This window comes from Oratosquilla oratoria, chromosome 1 (assembly GCF_046742065.1).
Source record: "Oratosquilla oratoria isolate Oo_2021 chromosome 1, ASM4674206v1, whole genome shotgun sequence".
Classification (NCBI taxonomy): domain Eukaryota; kingdom Metazoa; phylum Arthropoda; class Malacostraca; order Stomatopoda; family Squillidae; genus Oratosquilla; species Oratosquilla oratoria.
The window spans coordinates 64,064,706-64,075,080 of NC_134777.1; the positions used below are offsets into that span (position 1 = coordinate 64,064,706).

General features: G+C 34.6%; 1 protein-coding gene across 5 annotated transcripts in view; it reads right to left on the minus strand.

Annotated features, from left to right (window-relative positions):
* Window positions 1-10,051, minus strand: part of ca (RCC1 and BTB domain containing protein claret) — a 90,969-nt gene extending 80,918 nt beyond the window's left edge. For all 5 annotated transcript variants that reach the window (XM_076199498.1, XM_076199407.1, XM_076199255.1 and 2 more), the window contains exon 1: window positions 9,935-10,051. The gene's annotated coding sequence lies outside the window, so the exon portion shown is untranslated. The remainder of the gene's footprint in view (window positions 1-9,934) is intronic.
* Between the last annotated feature and the right edge of the window lie 324 nt (window positions 10,052-10,375).

The following is a 10,375-nucleotide window of genomic DNA, read 5'->3' on the forward strand; positions in this document are numbered from 1 at the left end:
CTTTTACTCTTGTAGTCCTATTTGGATTATGCTTCTCTTCCATCCCTAATATAATTATACATTTATTTTTATCTGCTAAGTCTCTTACTATATTCTCCTTCTCCCTCATCACTTCAATAACTGTGTCCTTAGTTTATTCTTTCATCTGTTGGTTTACTATTTCTCTAAATTCAATTTTGTTGTTCTCTTGGACTTTTCTCCAACGCTGTAACTCTTTTGCTATGGACTCTTTATTCTCTTTATCATTCCTCTTTAATTCCTCATTCTCATTCTTTACTTCTTTTAACTGTCTTTTTAATTCTATTTCTTTATTTAGGTTTTGGTTCTCCTTTAGTTCTTCCAATTTACTAACTCTTTGTGTAATCCATGCAAGTTGACTGAACCTAACCTCACACTGTTTGTTCATATTCTCTTGTTTTTCCTCTAGACTTGCTAATTGGGGGAGGTTGTCATCTCCTCCCTCATTAAATCCATGGAAATAATTATCTTCACCTTCCATTACAGTGCTCTTATCTATATTTCTATTTTTTACATTTTCACTAATGTCTTCGACTTCACCTCTATCATCTGCGCATCTCTTGTTGACATTCCTTCTGACTTCCGGGGCCTGATCGTCCCCTTCCTCATTACCTTCCATTTTCCTCAGTAATCCCTCCCTTTCTCCTTTTTCTTCACCTTCCCACTACACCACAAGCTTTCCCCTTCCCTATTAATACAACAAAGGTACTCCTTTGTCATTGAGATCCACAAAATTTGAAGTTTTCCTGGAGTTCCAAACTTCGTTGTCACTTCCACTGGCGTGTGTGCGTATTTACCTAGTTGTATAATACAAGAACCATCTTTGTATCTTTCAGCATAAAATTTGTTCTTAAATTTTAATAGTATTTGCACACACTGTTGCCTTATCTAATTCATTCCGGGTATCCACCACTCTGTGTGGGAAGCTATTTTCAGATCTCTTCTATAATTATTCTTTTTGAGTTTCTTTTCATGTCCTCTTTGTTTTTCTATTGTCCCACTTTAATAAATCATCCCTATCTAGGTTTTCCATTCCTTTCATGATTCTATAAATAGTCAAGAGATCTCTTTCTCTTATTTGTTCCAGAGTTGGTAGTTCCAATTTGGACAATCTTTGTTTGTATGTCAAGTTGGAGAGCATTGGTGCCATCTTTGAATTCTAATTTCTGTATATTCTTTTTAGTACTGGGTGTCCATAGTGTGTGTGTATTTACCTAGTTGTATTTTATGGGACAAGAGCTATGCTTGTAGTGACCCATTTTCGTATCTCTCCACATCCAGTTTGTTCTTAAAATTGTGTATTGTTCTGGCATTCACTACTTCTCTGTTCAGTTTGTTCCAGACATCGATCACTCTATGTGGGAAGCTATTTTTTTTCAGGTCTCTTCTGTAACTGTCCTTCTTTAGTTTCTTTTCATGTCCTTTTGTTTCTCTTCTGTCCCACTTTAATAAATTGTTTCTATCAAAAACTTCCATCCCTTTCATAATTCTGAAAATGGTCAACAAACCGCTTCTTTCTCTTCTCTGTTCTAGTGTTGACAACAGTAATTTCTCCAATCTTTATTCATATGTCAGATTTGACAGTGTGGGTGCCATTTTTGTCGCTGCTCTTTGGATTCTTTCTAATTTTCTCATGTTCTTTTTTGTGCCAGGTGCCCATTGATACAACATATTCTAATTTCAGTCTTATCAGTGTAACAATTATTTTTTTAACCATCTCCTCATCTATGTAGTCGAAGGCCACTTTCATTGATCTTGATAAGTTGTAAGTCTCTCCAAATAATTTATTTACATGTTTGTCAGGTGTCAAGTCACTTGAGATGATTACTCCTAGGTCCCTCTCTGAGTTTACTTTTTTGACTTCTTTGTTTCCAATTTTATATTGTCCCGAAACTCTATTTTTACTTTTTCCAAATTCCATTATGCTACATTTTTTTATGTTGAAGTTCATCTCATATCTCCGACTCCATTCCCATATTTTATCCAGGTCATCTTGCAGTGATCTGCAATCTTCTTCTGTTCTTACTCTCTTGAGTAATTTGGCATCATCAGCAAAAAAGTTCATGTAACAATTTACTCCTTCATCCACATCATTTATGAATATGGCAAACATCAAAGGAGCCAAAACAGAGCCTTGTCGGATGTCACTTTTCACGTCTTCCCATTTTGAATTTTTGTCTCTAAGTGCCACTCATTTTTCTCCCAGTTAAGAAATCCTTCACCCATTCCAACAATTTGCCTTGTATTCCTATTTTTTCAAATTTACTTATTAATTTTTTGTGTGGTACTTTGTCAAATGCTTTCTACAAATCCAAGAAGACACAATTTGCCCATCCATCCCTTTCTTGTATTATCTCAATCTCGAGTAAAAGCAGATTAGGTTTGTGGTGCACGATCTTCCACTTCTAAAGCCAAATTGTTTGGGGTTTATTATTTTGTTATCTTCCAAGTGTCTGGTCCATTTGTCCCTGATGACCTTTTCACATATTTTTGCTACTGTGCTTGCGAGGGATACTGGTCTGAAGATTGTAGGATCTTCCCTATTTCCTCCTTTATATATTGGTACTATGTTTGCATCTTTCCAATCTTGCGGCACCTTTCCCTCTTTGAGTGAAAAGTCAATTATCTTGTATAGTTTGTCTTTCAGTTCATCTATACACTCTTTCAATATTCAATTTGCAATTCCATCTGGTCCATGCAATTTCCTGACATCTAGGCTTTTTATTGGGTCTCTTATTTTTTTTTTTATCTTTATTTCTTTCATCATGGGTGATCTTTCTTGTTGTCCATCTTCCCAAGATTGTGAGCTCTCAATTGTAAAAACAGACCTGAAATGTCTGATCATAACTTCTACCATCTCTGTGTCATCTATGTATTCTTTATCTCCTTCATGCAGTTTCACTATTTCCTGTTTATCCTTTAGTTTGTCATTTATATATCTGTAAAAGAGTTTAGGTTGATCCTTACTTTTGTGAATGATATCCCTTTCATGTTCTCTTTTCCTTTCCTGCATATATTCACATATTCATCCCTAAGTTTTATGTTTACCATTTAGATGTTTTTCTATCTTTTTTCCATTTTTTTCAGGCTTTGTTTCTCCTGGCTCTCTCACTACACCTTTTGTTGAACCAACATTTTATATCTCTTTTTGTTTCTTTTTTGGTACATATTAATTCCTTCTTTGTACTTTTCTCTGAATATGTTCCATTTGTCTTCCATCTTTGTTTCCTCTTTAGAGAATTTATCCCAATTTGTGTTTTGGAAAATTTTTCTTAGTTTTACAAAATCTGTTTTGTTGTACATAAATCTTCCTTCTCTATGTTTATCATTCCTATCTACATTGTTCTGTTCTTTTAATTCAAACTCTATTAGTATATGGTCACTCTTTCCAATTGGTGTTTTATACACCATTTTGTTCACAATATCAGGTTAATATTAAGTATAGTTTCAATGGTTCCTCGTTGTTTCTATATCTAGTATTTTCCTTAACCCATTGCATTAGAGTGTATTCGATGGTCATATCCAGTAGAATGTTGCTCCAAAGTTCATCTCCCCCTTTAACTATCATTTCTTCCCAAATTATGTCTTTTGCATTGAAATTGCCCCATGATTACTATGTTTCCACCCTCTTTCAGTAACTCATTTAGCACATTCATTGTTTCTTCCAGTTTAGAATGTTCGCTGTGTGTGTGTATTTACCTAGTTGTATTATAAGGGAAGGGAGCTATGCTTGTGGTGACCCATCTTTGTATCTTTCAGCATCAAGTTTATTCTTAAAATCGTGAATAGTATTTGCACACACTGTTTTTTCATCTAAGTTATTCCATATATCCAGCATTCTGTGTGTGTGTGTATTTACCTAGTTGTATTTTATGGGAAGGAGAGCTACACTCGTGGTGTCCCGCCTTTGTATCTCGCAGTGTCTAGTTTGCTCTTAAATTCATGAGTGGTTTTTGCACACACTATTTTTTCATACAGTTTGTTCCAAGTGTCCACCAATCTATGTGGAAAACTGTTCTTCTTCAGATCTTTTCTATATGTTTTTTGAGTTTCTTTCCATGTCCTCTTATATCTCTCTTGTCCCAGTTTAACAAGTCCTCTCTATCAAGTATTTCTGTGCCCTTCATGATTCTATAGATGGTCAGTAGGTCGCCTCTCTTCTTTGTTCCAGAGTCTGTGCCTCCAATTTAGCCAGTCTCTCTTCATATGACAAGTTTGAAAGTGCAGGGCCATTTTTGTGGCTGCTCTCTGGATTCTTTCTATTTCCTTTATTATTTTCTTTTATTTTTTGGTACTGGGTGACCACAATGTAACTGCATATTCTAGTCTAGGTCTTATCAGTACGAATAATATTTTTTTAAATAATTTCTTTGTCCAAATATGTAAATGACATTTTTATTGATCTTAGCAAGTTATAGGATTCTCTGACAATTTTGTTTATTTATCATAGGGCAAGTCATTTGAGATAATTACTCCTAAATCTTTTTCAGATCCCACTTTACCTCCTTAGTTCCAATTTTATATTGTCCTGATATTCTATTTTTACTTTTTAGCACCGTCTGCAAAGAAGCTCATATAACATTGCACATCATCATCCATGTCATTCACATATATAGCAAACATTATTGGAGCCAATACAGATCCTTATGGAACTCCACTGATCACCTCCTTCCAAACTGAATATTTTTCTCTGAGTACTAATCTCATCTTTCTACATATCAGGAAGTCCTCCATCCATTTTAAAAGGTTCCCATGTAGCCCTCCTATATGTTCCAGTTTTTTTTTGTTTTGTTTTTTGTGGTACCTTGTCGAAAGTTTTTCGTAAGTCTAGGAAAGCACAATCAGCCCATCCATCCCTTTCTTCCACTATGTCTATTAGTCTTGAGTAAAAACATATTAAGTTTGTGGTGCATGATTGTGCATGTGTGTGTGTGTGCATGTGTGTATTTACCTAGTTGTATTATACGGGAAGGGAGCTATGCTTGTGGTGACCCATCTTTGTATCTTTCAGCATCAAGTTTTTTCTTAAAATCTTGAATAGTGTTTGCACACACTATGTGTATGTTTGTGTGTGTGCACAGGAGGGTAATACTTGTTGATCACAGGTCCAACACATAATCCAAGACCATGATGAATCATCATACAATGCATCCTTACAAAAACATCTATACTCAGATCCCAGAAACAAACTCATGTGGTGCTGAAGGTTTTCAGTCAGTGAAACTCCAGGCAACAATCATTATTACTATTATTTTCACCGACTTGACAGGAACTGAGTTATGTAATTGGAAGACAAGCTATTTAACACAATATAAATAAGTAATTACATTTCCTATTTTTGTAAAGAGTAGATCTAGAATCACTACTCTATCCTCTCTCTTAAATCTTCATGGTTTATCTATATGATAGAATGGTTGATAGTTCTTGTGATGACCCGACTGGAATATTTACATGTAAGTACTAAATTGATTAGATTACCATTCCAATTGTGATCCTCTTCCTTATCTTTTAATGTGACTTTTCCATCTTGCCACAAACTGACAGGTGCAACACACCTCAATTAAGGCTTTGCCTGGTGTGTGAAGTCACTCAATAACGAGGTTTTATGTCTGAAGAGTGTATAACTGAGTACTACAAAGTGCTCCATATCCTTTATTAGGTGGTTGCATCTGAGGTAATTGGCATATATTGCCAGGTTAATCTGTGTTGGTACCTATTTAATATGAGGTGGTGTGCCAGTACAATTCTTGCTTGTCTTGAGAATGATTTCTCATCTTGGTTAATTTCTTAATGAGTTTAGTGAAGTATAGAATTTGGTGGTCTACTGTACTAGGGAGAACATATTAAGTATAGTTATATGAGCTATTAACATAATGATGATTTTTTTTTTCTGCTGTCCAAAGCCTGTGCCTCCTACTATTATATATTCAGCTTATTTGTGTTCAATGAGGTCTTTAATGTATCAGGTGAAGGTTGTGTATATCAACTCTGAAGCAAAGTATTTTAGGAGAGGTTGACATATATATACTTTACACACACACACACAGAAATATGATTAGAAACTATGGTTATAGACCAAGTTGGAGCTCAGCATGAAATTCAAGTTAGGTATGATAAATTGTAGAGTAGGAGACAAGATCCAATATGTGCTGCTCCTTTCCTACATATAATTAAGCCCTTGAATACAATGATGCCTACCTACGTAGGTGTCATGAGGTTCGAGTGAGTACATGAGGATGCCAGCATCGGCTTCCTGATTATATTTATTTTGTAGTTGTAGCTGAGTGACCCTCTTATTTTGTAAACAGGGTTGATCACTTTTTCAGTGGTTACAAACATTCTGAGTGAAAGAGAATGAAAACAGCTATAACTTTATATTTTATGATGTGTGTATTATGATGCATCACCATACATCAGGCAGCTAATGTGTGCGTGAATATTTGGCTCATATTGAAGAGGTTAGGAAAATACACACAAGCAAGGGCAATATAGAAGTCATAATCTCCCTATTTCTCTTCTAGACTGATATTAATCAATCTATTGTCAGTTACCTGGGAACTTTGGGTCTCCTGCAAGAGACTTGGCACAATGGATTGACAGGCTTGTGATTTATACATAAATACTATTGGATGGAATTAGGTTGTTGATGAGTGAATAGTGTGCTCATCAAATTATGAAAAAAGTATCAGTTAACAGAACTGAGGCCATCACTAGGGTTAGGTTAGGACAGGAGGGATATTACCAAATATTGCTTTGGATTTATAGAATACCCCCATACTGAAAGTGATGTTGATCATATGCATATTGCAGATACGGGCGCATCCGCTCATGGCGCCACCATCAAGCATTTACTGTTTACAACGCAATCTTTTGCGGCCCATTGAAATAAGTATGTCTCAGTATAAATGCTTGCATCGTTCAGCGCATGCACAGGGTATTCAGATTATCTTGTTGTTCTGCAAGTGTATGCCCAATTCTAATACAAATTTTCACTGATTTAAATGGAAATTTGGTTATCAAACTCAGCAAAATAGTTTTCCGAGTAAAAATATTAAGGTAAGACACCAAGAACAAAATTTTTTAATGTAAGAATATTGTTTTTTAACCTATTTTCTCCCGGAAATGAGCCGCTTAAGATCGTTGGTTATTCTACAGTTGAGCTTCATTTCATTACATGTAAGCATATTATGTGATACGTCCAGGTTGTGTTTGTTTTTGTTTACACATGTCAGAGATAGTCTAGTAATAGTCGTAGAGGATGTTGTTCACAAATAATACTTATATTGTTATGGTATGAATTTTAAGATGTTGGACAGGCTATGCTATGCCTATTACATAGCTGGCTATAGCTATGATAGCAAATATATGAAATAACTATTAATAATATGGTCAGTATTCTATGTCCATGACCATGAGAAGTCTGAAGACTGATAGAGGCCTAGAGAAAAGACTTCTTCTGGGTTTCATGGTAACAGACATGAGCTGTTGAAATAAGGCTGTTTATTGAGATTATCATGATTATAGATAACATGATTAAACAAAATAACTCATTTGAAAGTAAAAATACATTATTCTTTTTTTCTATATCAGTAAATTGGTGTACAAAATAATGCACCAATATCAATGTATATTTAAGTTAGGTCTTTGGATAGTTGCAGTGCTGACTGGTTAGTGTACCTAGAGGCAATCTAAGGGTGGCTAAGGCACCTATATATGCATTTTTTAATGTGATAGAGTTCTTTTAGCTATGTATACATTACATTGTGCATACATTACATTGATGAAACATGTTACATGATAGGTGTTAGTAAGAATAGTATAAAAGGAAGGTCCTACATTCTTTTTGATATGCTCAGGTGATTTGTTGACCCAGAAAACCTTCACATGCCAAGTTGCATGTCAATTGGGCCAGGCATTAGGATTTTATGGATGATTATCTCTAAATTGATAACAGTTGCCATGGCAACATGGAAGGTGTTGGTAAGAATAGTATAAAAGGAAGGTCCTGCATTATTTATGACATGCTCAGGTGATTTGTTGACCCAGAAAATCTTCATACAAGTTGCATGTCAATTGGGCCAGAGGTTTGGATCTTATGGAAGATTATCTCTAAATTGATAGTAGTTGCCATGGCAACATGATAGGTGTTAATAAGAATAGAACAAAAGGAAGGTCCTGCATTGTTTTTGACATTTTCAGATGATTTGTTGACTCCTGAAACCTTCACATACCAAGTTGCATGTCAATTGGGCCAGGCATTTGGATTTTATGGATGATTATCTCTACATTGACAAGAGTTTCTATGGCAACATGATAGATGTTAGTAATAATAGTACAACAGGAAGCTCCTGCATTGTTTTTGACATGCTCAGGTGATTTGTTGACCCAGAAAACCTTCATATGCCAAGTTGCATGTCAATTGGGCAAGGGATTTGGATTTTATGGAGGATTATCTCTAAATTGACAATAATTGCCATGGTGTTAGTAAGAACAGTATAAAAGGAAGGTCCTGCATTGTTTTTGACATACTCAGATGATTTGTTGACCCATAAAACCTTCACATGCCAAGTTGCATGTCAACTGGGCCAGGGGTTTGGAGTTTATAGATGATCATCTCTAAATTGACATTTTAATAGTTGCCATGAAAAGGCAAATTTGGTATGATGGAGATGTTCCACATTGTTTTTGACATGCTCAGGTAATTTGTTGACCCATGAAGCCCAAGTATTCCAAATTTCAATAAAATTGGACCAGTGGTTTAGAGTTTGTGTATTTCTTTACCAAAATCTTTACAAATTACGACCCTTAATTCTAACCTTTTGTTATGGTAGTCTAGCCAAAAATTCGGGATAAAAAAAAAAAATGTATCTCCCTTATTTGTCAAGCTATTTTAAAAATTTAGAAAGTATTTTGTTTCTAATGAAATTGTATTTCATATGCAACACTGATTTAAGGGATATTTTTTTTTGTGCCCGGACCTATTGTTTATAATAGGAATTATTCCAGTATCACAGATTTCTCACTTCTTTCTTTTCTGCATTTCAAATACCTACTTTTTCTATGGAATTGGGGTTAGTTAGGTACTTAGGTTAGAAAATATCGAACATTTGTCTGATTCTGGAATTTTACCTTACAATAATCATAATGGGGACAACAATGCTAGTGAATGTATTTTCATCATAATTTCCCATGAGGTGTTCAGTTTGTTTTCTTGTGGCATATTTTGGAATGTTTCTTGTGTGATGTGATGCAAAGGGCAAGCTAACATAAATAAGAGTTCTAGTATAGAAAGGTGCCATTATTTTGTGCTAATGAAGAAATCAACCAATGATCTTAATTATATATATATATTATATATATATATATATATATATATATATATATATATATATATATATATATATATATATATATATATATATATACACGCGAGTATATCACCTTTAATATTTCAAGATTTCTAACACTGCTCTTCAACCATCCTACAATGCATGTTTCAAAATAATGTTTACCACTTTAGATTAATATTTCTGCTCAAAAACATTAAAAAAAATCAACATTAGAATTATCAAAAGAGCAAATGGCTGTAACTTGCTATAAGAGTAGCACTCCTTGTTCATGTTCCACGAAACAAATTTTATTTTCACTAACAGTAGTCGCAAATGTACCTTGCCCCTATCAAGGCAGTGTATGGGGATCTAGGCTTTAACCGCAGCAATACGGTAGCTGGACACCCAACCCCGTGACATGCAACTTGAAACCTAAGGGCGAGGCGAGATGGACTCACGCATTTTCATTATGTATATTATCATGATTATCACAGAAACACTACTTCACTCGCTTGCATGTTCACTGTCACTTGATCACATAATTTTCTGACTGCTTAGAACTGCACAATGAAGAAAATAACGCTTACATGAAGGCTTAAATTTTGTTAGTAGATGGGCAAATACGTCTCATAAGCAGACGACCTAACCAAGGTGCTGACATCTACTGGACTGAGCATAATTTGCTGCTAACAACTCTCGATTTCTTTATATTGCTACCATATACGAGTCATAATATATATAAATATAAAGAAAATTAAATATATATATTACAGGTTAGTCTTCAACTGGTAAATAACGATTACTACTTTCAATAATCTGTCATAAACCCGTTGTTGACGTAATGATGGATATGCATACACAACAAAAATGAGGCAATTAATTAATATTGAGGAATAAAACACAGTAAACCAGAAAAGAAAAATTAATTGAACAAGTTCAATAATTTATTATTTTACAAGGCCGTGCCTTATGGAACCTGTTCTTATTATGAAACTCCGTTAATTTTGTCTTGGTAACAGATTACTAGC